Source organism: Nyctereutes procyonoides, unplaced genomic scaffold (assembly GCF_905146905.1).
Source record: "Nyctereutes procyonoides isolate TBG_1078 unplaced genomic scaffold, NYPRO_anot_genome, whole genome shotgun sequence".
Classification (NCBI taxonomy): domain Eukaryota; kingdom Metazoa; phylum Chordata; class Mammalia; order Carnivora; family Canidae; genus Nyctereutes; species Nyctereutes procyonoides.
The window spans coordinates 4,180,368-4,201,659 of record NW_026575049.1 but is presented as its reverse complement, the minus strand read 5'-3'; positions in this window follow the sequence as shown (position 1 = coordinate 4,201,659).

Here is a 21,292-nt window from a genome sequence, read left to right as displayed (position 1 = left end):
CTTTCTAATATTTCCTACCCATTTCTTCTCCCTTCCCCTCTATTCCCTTTCACTATTATTTATATTCCTCAAATGAATGAGACCATATGTTTGTCCTTCGATTGACTTACTTCACTCAGCATAATACCCTCCAGTTCCATCCATGTTGAAGCAAATGGTAGGTATTTGTCGTTTCTAATGGCTGAGGAATATTCCATTGTATACATAAACCACATCTTCTTTATCCATTCATCTTTCGATGGACACCGAGGCTCCTTCCACAGTTTGGCTACTGTGGACATTGCTGCTAGAAACATCGGGGTGCAGGTGTCCCGGCGTTTCATTGCATCTGAATCTTTGGGCTAAATCCCCAGCAGTGCAATTGCTGGGTCGTAGGGCAGGTCTATTTTTAATTCTTTGAGGAACCTCCACACAGTTTTCCAGAGTGGCTGCACCAGTTCACATTCCCACCAACAGTGCAAGAGGGTTCCCTTTTCTCCACATCCTCTCCAACATTTGTTGTTTCCTGCCTTGTTAATGTTCCCCATTCTCACTGGTGTGAGGTGGGATCTCACTGTGGTTTTGATTTGTATTTCCCTGATGGCAAGTGATGCAGAGCATTTTCTCATGTGCATGTTGGCCATGTCTATGTCTTCCTCTGTGAGATTTCTCTTCATGTCTTTTGCCCATTTCATGATTGGATTGTTTGTTTCTTTGGTGTTGAGTTTAAGAAGTTCTTTATAGATTTTGGAAACTAGCCCTTTATCTGATATGTTATTTGCAAATATCTTCTCCCATTCTGTAGGTTGTCTTTGAGTTTTGTTGACTGTGTCCTTTGCTGTGCAAAAGCTTCTTATCTTGATGAAGTCCCAATAGTTCATTTTTGCTTTTGTTTCTTTTGCCTTCGTGGATGTATCTTGCAAGAAGTTACTGTGGCCAAGTTCAAAAAGGGTGTTGCCTGTGTTCTCCTCTAGGATTTTGATGGAATCTTGTCTCACATTTAGATCTTTCATCCATTTTGAGTTTATCTTTATTCTGAGTTGTGATGAGCCCCTCAAGTTTGTTCAATCTATTCACTTCAAATCGTTTGACTGTTAGATATGTAGACTGAGTTTTTATTTGGAACTCTGCCAAGATTCAATAAGTTCAAACATGAGCTTGAATCAAAACTAAAATCATGTGTTAATACTCATGCATTTTCCTCAAAGAAAGTTACCTCTGGGATACACTCAAGTTCACATACATGCCAACCATACTCGATTTTCTGATTTCCATTAGAAGATAAAATTGGATGCTACATATTATGAAAGGGTGGAGGACTCAAAATAGTTGGGTGCCCAGAAGTTAAAGATAGTCTTACATTAATAAAAGAAATATAAATTTTGATAAAAACAGGTCAGCATCTTATATATATAAAGGATATAAATATATCATTGAATAATGATGATGATAATTATAGTAATGATGATAATATTGATGTTAACTAGCCAAAAATCAGGATCCCTGGGTGGCGCAGCGGTTTGGCGCCTGCCTTTGGCCTGGGGCGCGATCTTGGAGATCCGGGATCAAATCCCACATCGGGCTCCCGGTGCATGGAGCCTGCTTCTCCCTCTGCCTGTGTCTCTGCCTCTCTCTCTCTCTCTGTATGACTATCATAAATAATAAAAAAAAACTAGCCAAAAATCTTTAGAAATACACTTGAAGTCAAACAAATTCAGTTTTATTTAACTCACTCCAGAACTTAATTCAAGGAAATGTGGGGATTTCTCAGTAAATGGGGAGTATGAAGCAACTTCTTATAGGATTTGAAATTTTCTTTGATGGTTGTGAAGAGAAATTAAGGAATCTGAGATCTGTTAAGAAGTGGGGTCAATTTGGATATTTGGTATTTTAAAAATTACTGTCTAAGAGGTGGGACAACTAAAAGGGATTAATGTTATCATAAGTAAAGAAGCAGTAATCATTCATTTTGGTCAGAAGAAGAGCCTGTTATATAGATATGGAAGAACTTGTCCCTGTCTTATTGCTTTCAAGGTCACTAACCTTGTCTATATCATGCACTGGCAAGGGTTTATAGTCTCCAATTATCACCTGACAGTTTGTCAATAATTACTAATAAATTTAGCCAACTGCTAACTATATTCCTGGTATTACCCTAAGTACTTCATTATGTTATCTATTTTGATCTTCATAAAAACTTAAAAGATAGAGGTGCCTGGGAGGCTCAGTCGGTTAAGTATCTGACTTTTGATCTCATTTCGGGTCTAGATCAAAGAGTTGTGAGGTCAAACCCCATTTGGGTTCCAACAGTGGGAGTGGAGCCTACTTAAAACAAACAAACAAAAAACCTATAAGATAAATATAGCTATTATGCTATTTTACAAATGGAGAAGACGAGATAGAGAAATAAGCAATTTTTCCAAGATCATACAGCTAGTAAGTGACAGAACTAGAACATGAGTCCTTGAATACTACAAACACCAAAGCTACCATCATCCTAAACTAAAACTAAAAATCCTGTGGCAGACCACATTAGACTCTTAAAGAGTCGAATTGGTTCACTACTTTTCTTCTTAAAATTCCTTTCCTTGGCTTTTGTAACATCATTCTTCCCTCACACCACTCCCATTTAATCTCCTTGACTAGTTTTTCTTTCACAGCCTATTTCTGAATACAAATACTTCTCTGATCCATTTCTTGGTTCTTGTCTCTCCCCATTGTATGTATTCTCCACAAGCAAAAGTATGCACATAGTTTCAGTTGCTTTGTAAGTGCCAATGATATCCAAAACTATATCTTCACTATTCCTGCCTGCTCTAATTCTAAACCATAATTTTTTAATAAATTTATTTTTTATTGGCGTTCAATTTACCAACATACAGAATAACACCCAGTGCTCATCCCGTCAAGTGCCCCCCTCAGTGCCCATCACCCATTCACCCCCATAATTTTAATTACCTAGATATTTCATATGCTGAAAGTGAAATCAATTTATCTCTACTTCTACTGTTAGTAATGTAACCCAGGCCAAAATAATCTCTCACTTAGGATATTTCAAGACTCTTATTACTGATCTTCCCACCTCTACTTTTCCTCATTCCCCACCTTTTTCCTTATGTTCTCTGTGCATTATATGTACTGGAAACTATCTAAAATTTAAAGCTAAGACTATGTCTTTCATATAATGTAATTGATAACAACTTCAAAGCAAGTGAAATACTTGGTTTAAATCTACCAAAACATATACAGAATCTGTATTCTAGAAACTATAAAATATAATGAAAGAAATTAAAGAAGATTTAATAGAGACCGATATAACCTGTACAAGTATCAGAAAACTCAATGCACTAAAGAAATCAATTATGCCCAAGTTGACCTATAGGTTTAATGCTAAATAGGAAGCCTTAACATCAGTAAGAATGATTCCTTCCATTTCACTCTTTTTCAAAATTATTTTAGTTTGTTCTAAAATTTATATGGAAAAGCAAAGGACATGTATCTCTCTCTACCAATACCACAGTGTCTTGCCTTAGCATCAGTAAGAATGACTCTTCTACTTCACTCTAGATCAATGAAACAGAACAGCAATATGTCCAACTAATATCTGATAAAGATGTAAAACCAATTGAAGGTAGGAAGCATGACCTTTTCATCATATAACTGAAACAACTGGACATCCAATGATTAAAAAAAGGCTAAACTTCACATTTTGTACAAAAATTAATTCAGTATCTATCATAGTTTTAAATGTAAAACATAAAACTATAATACTTTAGAGCCAAAAATGGAAAATAACCTTTCAGACCTAGGATTAGATGAAGGATTCTTAGACTTGACACTCAAAACATTATCCATAAAAGGAAAAAACTGTGAACTTGAACCTCACCAAAAATTAACTATTTGTCAAAGCTTCTATAAAGAGAACAAAAAGACAAGTTATGGACTTGGAGAAAATATTTGAAAACCACATATCTGACAAAAGGCTAGTATACAGAATATATAAAGAACTCTCAAAGTTCAACAATGAAAATACAACATTTCAAATAGAAAATGGGCAAAATACCTGAATGGACACTTCACCAAAGTATGCACATATACAAAATAAGCACACTTATATCCAAAATAACTATCCAAAAATGGATATAACCCAAATGCCCCTCAATGAGTACAAGGTTAAACAAACTTTAGCATATCCATACTATGGAAAACTAACCAATAATTGCAAGAAACGAATAAGGCTAAGGTGGCAATGTAGATGTATCTCAAGGAAAGCACAATGAGTGAAAAAAATTAAATGTAAAAGGTTTTATACAGTATAATTCCATTTATGTAACATTCTTGAAATAAAAAGAATTATAAAAATGAAGAACAGATTAGTAGTTGCCAGGTTTCAGGGATGGTTGGGGTAGAGAAGGGACAGGTGTAGCTATAAAAGAATAGCACTAGGGGTACCTGTGATGAAACAATTTTGCATCTTGATTGTGGTGGTAATCACATAAATCTACAAATGTGATAGAACTGTAAACACACACACACATAAAAATGGTGAAATCTTCAAGAGTTCTGTGGGTGAAGAGTACATGGAGCTTCTTTATGGTTTTTTGTCGATGTTGTCGCAACTTGTGGTGAATCTAGGATTAAAGTAAAATTAAAATAATATTATCTCCCCCTTTCCACTTAAAGTATTTTGCAACTTGTGGTGAATCTACGATTAAAGTAAAATTAACATAATATTATCTCCCTCTTTCCACTTAAAGTATTTCATTGATTTTATACTATTTTCATTAAAAAAATCTAATCTTAATCTTATTCAAAAAGCCCTTCATGTCATGAAATTTTGTCTTTTGCCAAGGTTCAACTCACCCCCTTGGCATTCTGATGATCAACTGTCCAAACACACAAGCAAACAACAAATTTTCTTTGAACACAACTTTTACTGTTATCTCCAGTTCTAATGCTTACTCACCCCTCCTACATCTCTCAACCTCCAAATTTTGTCTTTTTCACTTATTCATCTTTCAAACCTCACTTTAGGTATTGTTTCTTCCACAAACAATATCTGACCCTACAGAACCAGATTAAATATCAATCCTATAAGTTTTTACTATTTTTTACACATATTGCTGTCCACCCAGAATCTAGGCACCTTTTTCTTTCTTTTCTTTTTTTTTTTTTCCATTGGTATTACGGGCATTATTCCCCACATCATGAACCTCAGTATGAAGCAGTCCACTGGCACTGGAAAATATGTAAATTCAAGTTTCTCAAATTCCCAGGCCCTTCTTGCAATACAGTAGGCCCAGTAGGTAAGGTGCCCTAGGTTCTCAGGATCAGAGGTGCCCTAGGTGCCCTAGGATCAGAGGTGTCCTCTAAACATCAGATGCCAATGATACAAAAAAATGATGAGCTGAAAAGAACACACTTTGGAGCCTGCAAATGTCGCCACAATATAGGATAGCTACTTGCTATTGCAGAGATGTGAAGGGAGTAGCACCTGACTTCAGGCAGTATCCACTCTAACTTACTGGTTTGGGATTTTTTTCCCCCTTCAGTGTTTATAACATCAAACCTGTATTTCTACCTTTCTTTCATTCTTTAAGTTATTCAGTATCCTTTCTGATAAATTCATTCTCAGATTAAAAGTAACAGAATTAGTGTCTGGTGCCTGCAACTAAGAAATCTGACCCATACAATAAAGTAAATTAGTTGAGTATATATTTTTGCCAACAAGACTGTAAAATCCCTCATTACAAGGGCTTGGAGTACAACACCATGGCTAGCTCAGTTCCAGAAATCTAACAGGCACAAAGTAAGTATTGAGTAAATATAAACAAATACATCTTTATATACAATACTATTTATTTATTTGTTTGTTTATTTATATTTAATTTTATTGGTGTTCAATTTGCCAACATATAGCATAACACCCAGTGCTCATCCCATCAAGTGCCCCCCTCAGTGCCCATCACCCCCACCCCCTGCCCTTCTCCCTTTCCCCTACCCCTTGCGCATTTCCTAGGGTTAGGAGTCTCTCAAGTTCTGTTTCCCTCTCTGATATTTCCCACTCATTTTTTCTCCTTTCCCCTTTATTCCCTTTCACTATTTTTTATATTCCCCAAATGAATGAGACCATATAATGTTTGTCCTTCTCCGATTGACTTACTTCACTCAGCATAATACCCTCCAGGTCCATCCACATCGAAGCAAATGGTGGGTATTTGTCGTTTCTAATGGCTGAGGAATATTCCATTGTATACATAAACCACATCTTCTTTATCCATTCATCTGTCGATGGGCACCGAGGCTCCTTCCACAGTTGGGCTATTGTGGACATGGCTGCTAGAAACATCGGGGTGCAGGTGTCCCAGCGTTTCACTACATCTGTATCTTTGGGGTAAATCCCCAGCAGTACAATTGCTGGGTCGTAGGGCAGGCTATTTTTAACTCTTTGAGGAACCTCCACACAGTTTTCCAGAGTGGCTGCACCAGTTCACATTCCCACCAACAGTGTAAGAGGGTTCCCTTTTCTCTGCATCCTCTCCAACATTTGTGGTTTCCTGTCTTGTTAATTTTCCCCATTCTCACTGGTGTGAGGTGGTATCTCATTGTGGTTTTGATTTGTATTTCCCTGATGGCAAGTGATGTGGAGCATTTTCTCATGTGCATGTTGGCCATGTCTGTGTCTTCCTCTGTGAGATTTCTCTTCATGTCTTTTGCCCATTTCATGATTGGATTGTTTGTTTCTCGCTGTTGAGTTTAATAAGTTCTTTATACATCTTGGATACTAGTCTATACAATACTTTCAAAGTTGCCACCCTCTACTTACAGTACTTTATATAAAGAAGCCTGAGACATAGATGTCATTCTAGTTGTACGCCTTGCCTTTACCCACTTCTATCTCCAAGACGTTGCCATACCCCACACTAAAATAAATATTTATTTCCTTCCCTTCCTCTGTACCCTACAATCACTGCTCATTTTAATACATCATTTCTCCCTGACATATTGCTATAGCTCTACTCATCAACATACATCCACTCTAATCACTTACAGTCCCTAATTTACACGGAACTAAGTTAAAACTAAATTTTGATCATATCATTTTTCCTGATTAAGCAGGAAAGTATTCGGTGAGCTTCCATTGATCCTGGATAAATTCTAAACTTTCTGAGGTGATATTCTATCTTTGTATATTATGGTTCTTTCCTACATTTCCAATGTAGCCTTCTGTCCCTCTCACACACCAGTAAGCGCCTTGTATTACAATAGCCTTTCCTAACAGACTTCCACCTTCCTATAACTATTATTCTCTTTCATAACTCAATGGCTTTTAACAGCGATTTTCCACTGTGTTAAATACCTTCCTCTATGTCCACCTAGAAACGTAATCCAATTATCAAACTCATTAATCACTCTCTTTGAAACATCATCTTCAGTACTACTAGGCAGTTTGTCATTTTTTGTCATGCTTCCTCTTTATCACAATTGTAATGTGATTTTTAACTGATGGCATTAGTCAAGTGACAGGTACATAGTCGTTGCTCAATAAATATTATACAGTCAATGACTAAAGAAAAAAATGAATCAATGCATTTTTTAATGATAATGGATGACAACTCTATGAATATAATGAATGTATCAAACTTTTTGAGGCTTTAGAATCTTCTCAGTCCATGAGCACATATAGTTCCAGTTTTAGGACTGAGAATAATCCTGCCATTGGTGTAGTCAACATTCTATCTTAATAGAATTTGAGTCTCCTACTCAAAGATTATCTGCAGTATTATGTTATTGGAGGAAATATTTTACTTAGACACTGATAAAAGAATGGATATGTCCTTCAAAGTCTGAGGGGTGGAAAAGAACTTAGAAAATTTCAAATTCAAACACTTTATGCTAATATGAGAATACATAAAAATATGCTAGATCATTCTTACCTGAATTAAATTTGAGTTTACTCATATTAAAAGACTGAACTTCCCCATCCACGAAAATACAACCACCTGCACATTGATTTAAAGTATTTCTTATGAAAACTCTCCCACCAGCAACAATAAGAGTAGGAGGTTCGGACCCTCACATTATTCCCATTAACACTATCCTTCTCCCAGATGCAAAAGCACCCATGATGAGTAGGATGAGCCCATACACTATCTTCATCCCTCACCTCCACTACGAGGCTAAAAATGCTACCTTCTAAAAAGGGAGAAGTACCTCGCTGACCATTTCTGAGGTTATAATAGGAAATTGTGAATCTTCTTTTTCTGAATGGGACGTCAGATAAATTCTATCATGTCTTATATATTTTTATCTCATTCACAACCAGAAAACCAAGTCTCCCTGATACTCCATCACTTTTCTTCTTTTTAGCCTCTGCATGTTGATACTCTGCTTAATCTCATGGTCATAGTAGATCTCATGAATCCTTCCCAAGATGCCCCTTGCAACTCATACACTACCAATCAGAAGCAATAGCATCTAAGCCCTTAGGCTCCTTTCTGAATATTTCCTTCTTTTAATATTTCCTTCACCTCCTCATGTTTATGGAAACTGTGGCCACCCTTCAATGACACTGCACATCTTGCAACCCTCCCTGTAGTGGCTCCCACCTAGTTTGAATCACATGCCCTCATATTTTATTATTTTCTATTTTTCCTTGTTTTGGTTATCTATACATCCTTTTGGAGCATTTTTATAACTGCTTTAAAATATTTGTCTACTACTTCCATGAATTTTCTTCTGATTATGCATTATAATGTCCTGTTTGTATACGCCTGGTAGTTTTTGGTTGGAAGCATGCTGTTGTGAGTTTTACATTGGGGGTGATGCATTCCGTTCTGGCATTCAGTTAAGGTACATGGGATCTTATTTTTTTTTTATAACTTATTTCTTAAGATTTGTTATGGTGAATTCAAAGCAGTGTTTAGAGCTAATTAAAACTACCGGTAAGACAGCATTGTTCTGAGTATTATTTCCCATGTCCCATTTATTTACAATGTCTTTCTGACTCATGAGAACAGTCTATAACAAGATTCCTGTGAGCTCCCAGAAGTGGTCTACTTACTACATATGGGTGAGTTTGTGTTCTTTCCCCAGCTTTGTGTAGTTTCCTCACATGCACGTGGCTATCAGTACTAACCTAAGACTCAAGAGGAACTCCCTATACGTCTCCAGAGCTTGCTCTGTAGCAAACTCTTTTCTCTCAATTATAGCCATCTGTCAGCCCCAGAATACTGATCTTTGTCTACATGATTCAGCAGGACCACATAGCTGTAATTGTGCCTACCTTTATTTTGTTAGGACCCAAAAATGGTCTCCAGGTAATAAATTGATACAGTCCTGGAACTAATTTGTTTCCTTTCCCAAAGAGATTATACTCCTATATTATATGTTATCTAATTTTAAAAGCCTTGGTTCCCTACATGTATTTTGTCTGGGTTTTCTAGTTGTACATCTAGTCCCTGTTACTTAGTCTTGCCTAGGAGCGGAAGTCTCCATAAGTGTGTTGGTTTTTCATTTTCATACTCTTGAGGTATTCATATTTTGGTTTTGTTATTAATTTGTATTATGTCCAGAGTATATAGAACTTTATTTTACATATCTTTCAATAATAAGACATGCTTTTAAGGGCTAATGTGGAGTCAGTTTTATTAAGTATCTCATGTGAGCTTGACATGGATAAGTACTCTTTAAATGCAGGAAGTAATATTCAGTATTTGTCTATTTTAAGTAGTTCATTAAGAGTATCTCTTAACACATTTTCAACTCTTTGGAAAAAAAAAACCTTATGCCTTTGTTTGATTTATATATTGCTATGAAATGTGGTAACTCTTCACATAATATAAAATATTCCTTATTATTTCATCAGTTTCCTGATATATTATGATGCTATATGATAAAGTATTTAACAGTTGAAATTTGTGAAATGTTTTGAATCAAAAACCAATTTAAAAATCTCTGCTTTTAAAATGGTCAGCCTACACCATTTAATACAGTAATTGATAAAGGAATATTTCTAAGATGTTATTTGCTACTTTCCATTTAAGTTTAGTTCTCTTTCTCCTTTTTTCTTTTAACTTTTAAACTGACTATTTCTTCCTTTTTCTCTATACCTCTCGGAATTTATCAGATTTATTTTGTCTCTTTTTTTCAAGATTATTTATTTACTTGAGAGAGAGAGAGAGAGAGAGAGAGAGCACAAGCAGAGGGGAGGAGCAGAGGGAGAGGGACAAGAAGACTCCCCACTGAGCAGGGGGCCCAATGAAGGGTTCTAACCCAGGACTCTGAGATCATGACGAGCTAAAGGCAGGTGCCCAACTTACTGAGCCACCTATGGACCCCTATTCTTTCATTTCTTAACTTTAATATGTTTAAATGCATATGTATAAAGTCTAAAAAAGCTAAATAAATATTTCTACCTACATCCAGAACAATGCAAATATTTTAGATTGCTTTAACTCCAATTAATCTCTGCCTGTCTGGGGATCCCTGGGTGGTGCAGCGGTTTAGCACCTGCCTTTGGCCCAGGGCGCGATCCTGGAGACCCGGGATCGAATCCCACATCGGGCTCCCGGCATGGAGCCTGCTTCTCCCTCTGCCTGTGTCTCTGCCTCTCTCTCTCTCTGTGTGTGACTATCATAAATAAATAAAAATTTAAAAAAAACCTTTGCCTATTTCATTCATTATAATTGTTCAATATTTTTGTCCATTTATTTTTAATTTCCACAGTAAGACAATGCTATTAATGTGTTATGAATTCAAAGTTCATTTCAATATAGCATGTTTAACAATTTATTTGCTACCATCCCTTCTTGCATGTCACTAATTCCTTCAGGGATCATATTTCTTCTTTCCCTATTATGTTTCTTCAGTTATAGGTCTATGGATGGAAAATATGTTTGTCTGAATATGGTTTCATTTTGCTTTCATGCTAGAAAGGAAGCTTTTCTGATGAGATGACGCTTCACAATAAACGTTCTACTTTTTTTCAGGCTTCTATATTTGCTATTGATAAATCTGGCATTACTATATTAGATAATCTGAAATTTGACTCATTTTTCTGTCTGGATAATTCTAAACTTCCCTTGGTAACTGTTTTGTAATCTAATTGGAACACATCTAGATTTTTTTTTCTTAATTTGGTCCACATTTCACTTAGCATCCTAAATCTTTTTTAACAATTCTGAAAAATTCTCACTTTCTACTTCTTTATTTCCTGACACCTTTTCTTTAAGCTTTTCTTTCTGGAATTCTGTTTACATGAAACCAGAACTTTTTCCATGTCCCTTCAATTGTCATTTCTTTAAACTTTTTGTCACTATATGGAAATCCAAGTAATTTTTTCAATTCTATTAAATAGTTATTTCAGCTACAGCTAATTTGCTATTTTATTGAATATGCTATTTTATTAAAATCTATTTTATTAAATCTGCTATTTATTGATATTTTAATTGAACTCAATATTTTCCATTTCTAGAAGTTCTCATCTATTCTTTCCAAAATATTTTATGGTATATATTTTAATTATTCATATTTTGATTAAATTATACAGACATACATACCATTTTATCATATTCATATTTTGTAATGATATTTCCATTATCTGAAATTCTTGTACATTTATATTTTGCTGCTAGATTTTTGTTTGTTTGATCCTTCCTATCATCTTCCATGACTGCTTATTTCCTTGTGTGCTTTAAGTTAAATTATTAATTCATAGTCAGCAGGGTTTAGCTGTTAGAATTTTGGTTTTAAATTGTTTTTCAAGAAGATTTAAATTGCTCTTCCTTGGGGACTATACATACAAGAAAATATTTCATTAATTTCCGTTTTGTTTAATTTTTTAGCATCCTTTTTTTGAGCTTGATTTCCTTGCATCTATAAGCAATATAAATCCAAATGAAAATATCTGAAGAAAGCAGAACTTTTCTTATAAATTTCCATAAGAATTTTTAGGAGAGGCTATCTTCCTTTGCCAATGGTCAGATTTTATATTTTAGTTTTACAGAGTTGTGGCTTCTTAAGAGTTGCATTTAAAAAAAAAAAAGAGTTGCATTTTTATGTAGGAGTCCTAGTTCTAGCTCCCCAATTGATGTAGATCCAAACTTGATTTTCCAAAAAAATAAGTTGGTGCCAACCCCTCAAGTAAAATAAAGTAGAAACAGAAAAATCAGTCTAGCGGAAGCTGAATCTATTATTGTCTTGGAGACATTTACAGATTTTTATAATCTAGGAATCTAGATTAGGTAGGATCTTCTTGTCAACTGAAACTTCAATCTTTTCTATTGGTGGGACTGCTGTTATTTTCAGTGTTTAGGCAGTTTCCAGCAATTGGTGCCCGTCTGCTCTAAGGAGACATTCTCTCTCCAGGTTCTTAAAGCTCCTCAAAGGCAGACTGCTATTGCTGATTTCTCCATGGTATGCTCGTGGTGGGGAAGTGGCATATCTAGGTTCTTTCTCAGCTTCAGTTTTAAGCAGGATCTGTGCATCTGAGCCTTTTAGACTCTTTACACCCAGGGACTGACTCTTGGATAGGAGAATGTTTTCTACTCCCTCCCAAAAGTAGTTCATCTTTTCCTTGCAGGATCCTGGGTTCAAGAAGATTATCTGGTTGTCTTCCTGAGGCAAATGATTTTTGCTTCTGTATCTTCTTAGAAGCAGTGGGTTTGAAGTGAGATTTTTTTTCCTACCCCACCACTAGAGACAGAGTATTTTCTTCTGTCCTCTCTCTGGAGTGAATCGTCCCCTGGGCCTGAGAGGTAGAATCTTTCTGCTCTTCTTTTAACAGTTTAGGGATTCTTTTTGTACATGAGAAGAATCCAGAAAACGGGGCTAAGTTTTTTCCCTCACTCGGTCATTGCAGCCATTCCCATCCACACACCTGCTCTACTATAGTAGGCTCTCTCTGGTCTCTTGTCCTGCCTCCAATCTTTCTCAGAAGTACCTAGTGCTGGCTGGTGGAAATGAACTTGAAAGTGAGTAGACCCTCTACAAGAACCTGGACTGGGACACCTGGAACCACAGGCTCAGTGGTTGAGCATCTGCCTTCATGCTCAGGGCTTGATCCCGGGGTCCTAGGAGAGAGTCCTGCATTGGTCTCCACATAGGGAGCCTGTTTCTCCCTCTTCCTGCATCTGCCTCTGTCTCTATATCCGCCATGAATAAATAAATAAAATCTTTTAAAAAAGAAAAAAAAAGAACCTGGACTATATGTGGTTTTCACAGTTTGGAATAAAACCCTTTTGTATTGAACTTACTGTTTTTAAAAATGCTTATTTTTAATGGGTAATTCCAGATAGGCTTTCTTTAAACAAATACAACAAATGTGCATGTGACTCATTAGCATTTATCATTAATAAACATTACAAAATATCTTTCTTTGAAAAAAAATTGTCCCTTTATTATATACAATGGAGGCAAATTTAAAATTCTTTTTTGAAATCTTTTGTATCCATCTCTTTCTGCAGGATGTTCAACCAGAGATGAGCCACAAGTCCAGCTGCAAATGTATTTAAATATAAATGTTACGTTCAGAACCACAACATGCCAGACTTGAAAAGGAACTCAAATAATATCTAGTTCAGCATTTTCACTTTTATAAATTAGGAAGATATGACCTAGAAAAGGTAAATTCTCTTTACAAATACAAAAAAGCTAATTAATAGTATAGCATAAACTGTAACTGGCATTTCCTGTTTAGAACTCTTTAGAACTCTTTCAACAACTCCATGATAACTCTTCTATTAGAATGTTAGTATGTAATAAGCGCAGATTGTGTCAAGACAGGCACTATTTTTCCCCAGTATGGATTTAAAGCAGAACTTTAAATGGACTTTACTTAAATTCCCATTTAACTTATTGGGAAATGACTATAAAGTCATATCAGTCAAACACTGTATATCAAAAAGAAAATGTTTTTCTAATTGCTTTCCATTATCCTTTATATTTTATTCAACGTTGTTGAATTTAAGGGCTTGCATAAAAATATGATTGATTATTTCTCAAAGTCATTAAAAGTCAACATAGAAATATCATGTCAAATTTTGATTTTCACTAGTATCATAGATTCCAATGAAATCAGCCTCATAACTCCTCCAAAGGAAAAAAAAGAAAAGAATAGGAAATAGATGTTAAAAAGCAAAGCAAAAAAACAAAAATTTAACAGCTTATTATAAAATATATTTTCCTATGCTATGCTTGCTGCATTGGTTCTTGGTTTGATTCTTATAATATCCTGTTACAGAGACTAGAGGAATTGAGAGAATAATACACTAAAGATTAAGACTCACAGTATAGTAACTCATCAGCACATACATTTCTCTGGGCTATACCAGCTTTGACACGACCTTAATACCATGTGGTTCTGCCTCCATGAGCTTTTTGCTGGAATCACATTTCCATTCTGCTCTGGTTCAAAGAGCCCAGAAAATTGAGACTACTCAGAACTAAATATCTTTTTTTTTCTGTTTGTCAGATATCTGGCTTTCAGATTACCGGGGACTGTGAACCAATCTAGGCTTTGCTGCCCCCATTATGCTATTCCTGACCTTGGGGTAAAGCTTTCCCACTCAAAAGCTTTATCTCCCATGGGTGGGGTGAAGTGAGAGAAGCTAGTGAAGCCTGTGTCCCAGAAAACCAAGCTGCCAAGAGGGCTGTTGTTTTGACAAAATGTCCTCTGCATTCCTGCTGGAGGAATAAAATTCACTTATTCTAAATCTCTTTAACTTAGTCACATATATAAACTGAAATAAGGACACAAAACCAAAGCACTGAAAAGAGTTCTACTTAGGATGAGAATATACAGAACTAGCCTTCATATTTTCTCTAGGAATAAAATCTTATAGTATCAGATTTTCCTCCCTCACAATGCATGAGGAGATTTGCGGATGCAAAGTCCTTTCTTCCCTTAGATTAAGACTTAACTTTATCCTGGATAGTCAGAGAAGTATGTGGAATTCAGGAAATCATTTTAGAAGGAAATATTCTTCAAGGAATGTGACACTGACTCTTTACAGTGTTTCTCACCATTGCCTTCTAGCCATGACAGCAAGAAAACTCTATTTCACCACGCATATAATGTAAGAAGAAGAAAGAGGAATGAATTAGGAATAACAATTATTATACCTAATTACCTTATTTCTTCATATGGCCCATTCAGAGAAGGAAAAAACTTATTATGTGCCTCAATTGTTCTGTTTTTCTTTTTGGTAAAAAAAACTTTGAAATGCTAAGTAATGAAAGCCATGTTTTATCTAGGTGTCTTTGTTATTAGCAAGATGTCTATTATTTACATTTTTATAATAATACATTTTATCACGTAATACTTCTTACTCTATGCAAGTGTATAATACCTTCAGCGATATTAAGTAAAACCTTCTCCGTACCAAGATAATACAGTTTGTGTAACACGATGAAACCTAAAGAATGCTTTTAATCAACATCTTCTTATGCACATGCAGTTGTTCATTCTGATTGCTCACTATCATCTCAGTGACTTTCCAGAACGGGTGCTCAATACATTTTTATTGGAATTATCTTCAGTAAAGCCCATCTCACATACAACTATGTCCTTCCTGCTGCTTTGCTGCTAGGAAATCATCTTCTTTGCCAAGCTCTGCCAGTCTCCCACTGGCTTTTTCTGTTTCCCATAGAATTATGAGAAGTGTCAGTTCTCAGAGGTCAGGTGGCCCGATCTCCTCCCCTCCCTATTCACTTACTTCTCTTTAGCAAAAATCCAAGCAGTCCTAGGCTTCTACTCATTTCCATGAGTCTGAAACTCCTTGCAGCAAAATCTCAGAGACAGGTATCTTCATAACCATAGGCCATCATGCCTCAGAAACTAATTATCATACCTAAATTCCACTTCTGGTGTTTTATTTTTTTCCTACATCAGAATTGGAGTATGATTTAGTAACAGGGAGTCCAAAGTGATGAATATTATTTTATGTAATGCTTGTCATTCTGTATTATTTTAATATCCATTTAATGGGTTTAATTATTTAATTACATTGAATTGTTTAATTGCTCAACATGTCTATTTTTAGACCCTATAATTTAGGCTCTAGTATCTGGATAGCAATAATTAAATTTTAGCTAGTATTAGCTTCTGTCTTTTTCTTACATGTGCTTTTATTCTTATACAATAAATCATATAAATACTTATACAATGTGGATTCTTAATTGAAAAAACAAAAACAAAAACTCTGTTTAGTCTTTATCATGTAGCCATTTAAAAACATAGAACACTCTTGTATGTTCCTATCTTATAGAAGAATAGATAGAACCATCCAAATACTCTCCAGGGGGGAGAACTTAGGTTTATAGTTGCATAATCTCATTAATCAAGGTGTTCCCAGTGGTGAAATTAAAAATCACTCACTTGGTCTGAACATAGAAGATAAAACTTCTTTTACCTCTTGAGATTTGGAGTGAGATTTTACAAAAGAGGTGATATTTGAGCTGGATTTAAATTCCAAACAATACAAAAGGGGAACTTCTATGAACAAATATACAATGTTTATGATATTTTGGGAGATCTCATTTAGAGGTACTATGTGGAAGTAGCCTAGTTTATATAATAGAAGATAAGGCTAAAAAAATATTTTAGCCCCAGGTACTGAAGAATCACAAAAATAAAAAAGGAATTTTAAATAGTAAAATGATAATAAATCTATATTTCACAAATATTTTTTTCCTTTTTTTTTCCTTTTTTTTCTATTTAGAAGAAAAAGTGGGGAGGAGGACACAACATTTAGGGAGATTATTTAAGAGGGTACTGTATTATAATGGTACAAAAGGAAAGAAAACAATAATTGCAGAGGTAATTAGAAGAGAAGCCAAATCGGGAAAACGTGTTTCTTGTAAGTGATAGGTTTCCAAGATCTGCTAATTAATTAAAAAGAGAGAATAATGGAAATGAGACATTGAAGTATCTAATTTGTGTTTTTTAAAGATAGTGATATCATTAATGAAGATAATAATAGAAATAGTAGCACTAGTAGTAGAAATAGTAATTAAATACTATATCACAGAGACTAAATGATGTCACCACCATTTACTAAGTAACACTGATCATGTTATATAACGTTGATGAGGTTTGATTTCTTTGTCTTTAATCAGGATAAGACTATCTGGCATATATTTCAAATGAAATAAAATATCTGCATTTTAGAAAGTGGGAAACAATTTCAAGATAAAAATAGAGTTCAAGTAAATATAGTACAAGTTCAAGTAAATATAGTCAAGGTACAATTTTTAATTATCCTATCTACAAGTAGAAGGGAAGAGCACTGGGTGGGGAGGAATCACAGTGATAGATGAATGGAACACCAACCATGATGATGACTACCACAAAGATGAGGACAATGACGATGATGACAATAACAATTTTTGAGTGCTTGCTATGAATAAGATATTGCTCTAAGTATTTTACATGTATTATTTCCTTTGCGACCATGAAGATGTAGATAAGTCATATATTTTGAGATGAAATAACCTTGAATTATAGAGGTTGTTCCTAAATGTGCACTTATGAGAGATTGCAGAAGAGAAGGCCATGGGAAGACAAAGACAGATTCAAGTGATGCAGTCACAGAAATATGGATAGCCACCAGAAGCTGGAAGAGGCAAGAAGGATTCTTTCCTAGAGACTCCAAAGGGAATAGGGCCCTTACCTTGATTTCAGAGTTCTGGCCCCAGAACTATGACAGAACAATCTCTGTTGTTTCGAGCCACCCAGTTTGTGGTTATTTGTTAGGAACCCCTTCGAAACTAATATACCAATTATCAATGTATTGCTCCAACCTTCCTTATCTGTTCTGTGAAAATTGAGAGGGGCCCTTAAAATGTTTCTCCTTTGCCGTTAGCACCATATTATTCTTTGACAGTAGATGGCACTGGAGGGACACTCTAAGAAGAAGGGGATTCTCTTCCTGGTTCTGTTGTTTTATTTTAAATTATCTTGTTTCTCTCCCTTTCTTCTCCCTTCCACTTGCTCTTACTGTGTGCCTACCGGTGATTTGAGTGGAGCTCTCCCACAATGATTTTCAGGTGTACCCAAGATACCTCCTAGGGTGGATTTCCCTGGCATCCTAGAGAGGTTTTTTGGGTTTTATTGTTGTTGTTTGTTTGTTTGTTTGTTTGTTTTTCATTTGCTGGTTCCAGGTGCAGTTCTCCACTCCCTAGCTTCTGCCCAGAGAATGCGGATCGATTCTGGCCTGGGACCACCAAGAGAACTCCTTCACAGCCCATCTGCTTATAACCACATGTTTTTCTAATGAGATCTGAATCACAACTTTGGGGAAAGGAGACCCTTCCCAAGTTTATTCATTCTATAGGTACTCTCCCGCAGACCTAGGGTATTCTTCAGAACTCTTTATCGTTTATAGGTAATCCCCTTGGTATAATTCATAGCTCTTTATATTAAAAGTTCCTATTTCAAATTAACATGTGGTTCCTGTCTCCTGATTGGACCCTGACTGATACATCCATTTTAAATATGAAGAAATAGTGGCACAGCAATGCTAATTGACTTGCCTAAGTTCACACAACTAGTAATTGTAGACTCGTTCATTGGCAGACAATTCTGCAATTCACTGTGGACATCAACTGGGTGTCCTATAACTCAATTCTGAACTCTTCACCTGGGGTCAGGATCAGATCTCATAGGTTAAGGCTCATTCCCACAAGACTGCTCCCTCCATCTCAGATGCCAGTTGCAAGTCCAGGTTGTTATTTGTGATTCTGACTAATTTAATATAAATCAGGGGTTTCCTTTTCAGCCTAGATAATTTAGTAGATCAGCTTACAGAACCTCAGGAAAGCAATTTACTTACTAGATTTCAGTTTATTAACAACCACATGGAAAGGATCCATAAGGCCAGGTATATGAAGGGTGCAAAGAGACCTTCCGTGTCCTTTCTTGGCTCATCACCCTCCAGCACGTCTACATGCTCACCGGCCCAGAAGCTCTCCAAACTTCATGTTAGGGATCTTTGCAGAGTCCTCATTACTTTGGCAAGATTGATTAAATCATCGTCCGTTGGTGATTACTTCAACCTCTAAACCCTTACTTCTCCTCAAAGATCAGGGGTGGTACTAAAGTTCCAATTCTCTAATCAAATGGTTAAGTCCCCTAGCAGTCAGCCCAAATCCTGTGGTGGTCTAGAGTTTTTTCAAAACTTATCTCATTTACATAAACTCAGGTGTGATTGAAAGGGGCTTTTTATGTATAGCAAGAGACACTCCTTTTAACTTTATAGCTTTGAAGCTATTTCAGGAACTAAGGGCAAAAGACCAAATATCATTAAAAAAAAAAAAACAAATAAAACAAAAGATAGCCCTGTTGCCCTGTTGCTCTTACCATTTAGGAAATTAAAAAGGATTTTAGAAGCTGTGTACCAGGAAAAGGGATGAAAACCAAATATATATTCCTTAGTAAAAATCATATTATCACTCTAGATCATCTTTATATTAATCATTTGACAATTATACTGTACAAATTAAGAGAGAAAGGGAAGAGTTATGGATCTAGATAATGCATGTATCATTCCAAAAGAGAGTTTGAAGCACTGGGTATAAAAAAGAATGATGTCCACAAGCATGGTCCATTTGGTTTATAAAGTATTTGTCCCCCTGGGGTTTTTAAACTTCCTAACTAGTGCCCAACTTTAAAAATCTGGAGATTTCACATAATAATGCAGGAACTAAAAATCTGGATTTAATATGAATAGGAATTAGGTGATGCCAATCTTGAAAATCCCTGCCACAAGAATCTCTGAGCAGACCAGGAGGCCCCAATATTTCTGTTCCATTAATGGACACAATGAGAAGTCTCTCATTGTCCTTCATACAGTCTGGTGGGATACAGTTGAGCTACCCAGGCATCCTCCCCCCCCCTTTTTTTTTCTGGTGGGATGTTTTAATGACAAAGGGCATTCCAGTGTAATGCTTGAGATTTGCCCTGAAAATATCAATCAATTACCATTGCAATTTTAAACAAGAAAGGATGTTTTAAAAGGGCAAATAAGCCAGAAAGAGAAGCACCTTCTACCTGAAGAGAGACAATATTCTTTGTTTCAGTAATCTTCCTCTTAGGAATGATTGTAAAGAAATAATTAGAGGGGCGCCTGGGCGGCTCAATGATTGAGCCTTTGGCTCAGGTCATGATCCCAGGGTCCCGGAATCAAGTCCCGAAGCAGGCTCCCTCTGGAGAATATCACAACTTCAGAGAGCCCTGCTCAAAATAGAAAAAAAAATAATAATTACTGCACACCATTTTGCTAGCTGTAGGCAACTGCTTTATTTGTTATTTATTTTGATAAAAATTCTGTGACAATATAGCTTATATGTTCCTATTGTTCCTCAGTATCTAAAGTTATTCTGGATATATATTACCTCAATAACTTTTCTTTAATTAAAAAAAAGTAGAGGCAAAACCCAATTTGTTGTGACTTAAAAGCAAGACAGTGATGGTACTGAATATATTACTAAAAATACCCCCCAAAATCTTTTTACTTCAAATAAAAAAATAGCTAAAGTTTGTATTGTATATTTATACATATATGAAATCTGATATATAAAATATTTTAGTATTTTCTTAAAGTTAATAATACACATTAACAAGTATGGAAAGGTAAGTAATGAACATATTAACTCTTAAGTTTTAATAAACATTTTGAAAGACTATCTGAGAGTAAGTAAATAGCAGATTCTGGTCATGATTATTCATATATTTGCAAAAACCTATGATAAAAAATACATATAATCCAACAGACACTCCATTTTTGGTTGATGTTCTACTGAAATTGAATTACACATTCACACATATGCCCACACCCACCCACATACACACAAAAACACCAGCAAAACACATTCTAAAGTCATTATAATTATGCCCAGGTTTAAAATTGAATTTTAGGTATTAAAACAAAGAAAAAAAATCAAATATTCTTTAGTAATAAGAAACTTTTTGAAATTTTCAATGGTTTCATTCTTGGAAAATGCTGTATGTCCAATACCCAATAATTTTCTAAGACTAAAATATATCACTCTACTTCAACTCTCATTTTAATAATCTTTTCATGCTATGGATTATGTCATCCATTTTAATCTTACCATTCCTCTTCATTAAAACCTTTTTTTTTTTTTTGCCCTACTCCAAAATACTGGAACTCAATGCTTTCAAATATAAGATCTTCAAAATAAAAACTTTAGTTATATGCTTATTCTATTAAAGTGATTTTGCATGTCAAATAATGCTCTTATTTATACAGTCACATAAAAATGTACTGATAAAAATACATAAGATACATAA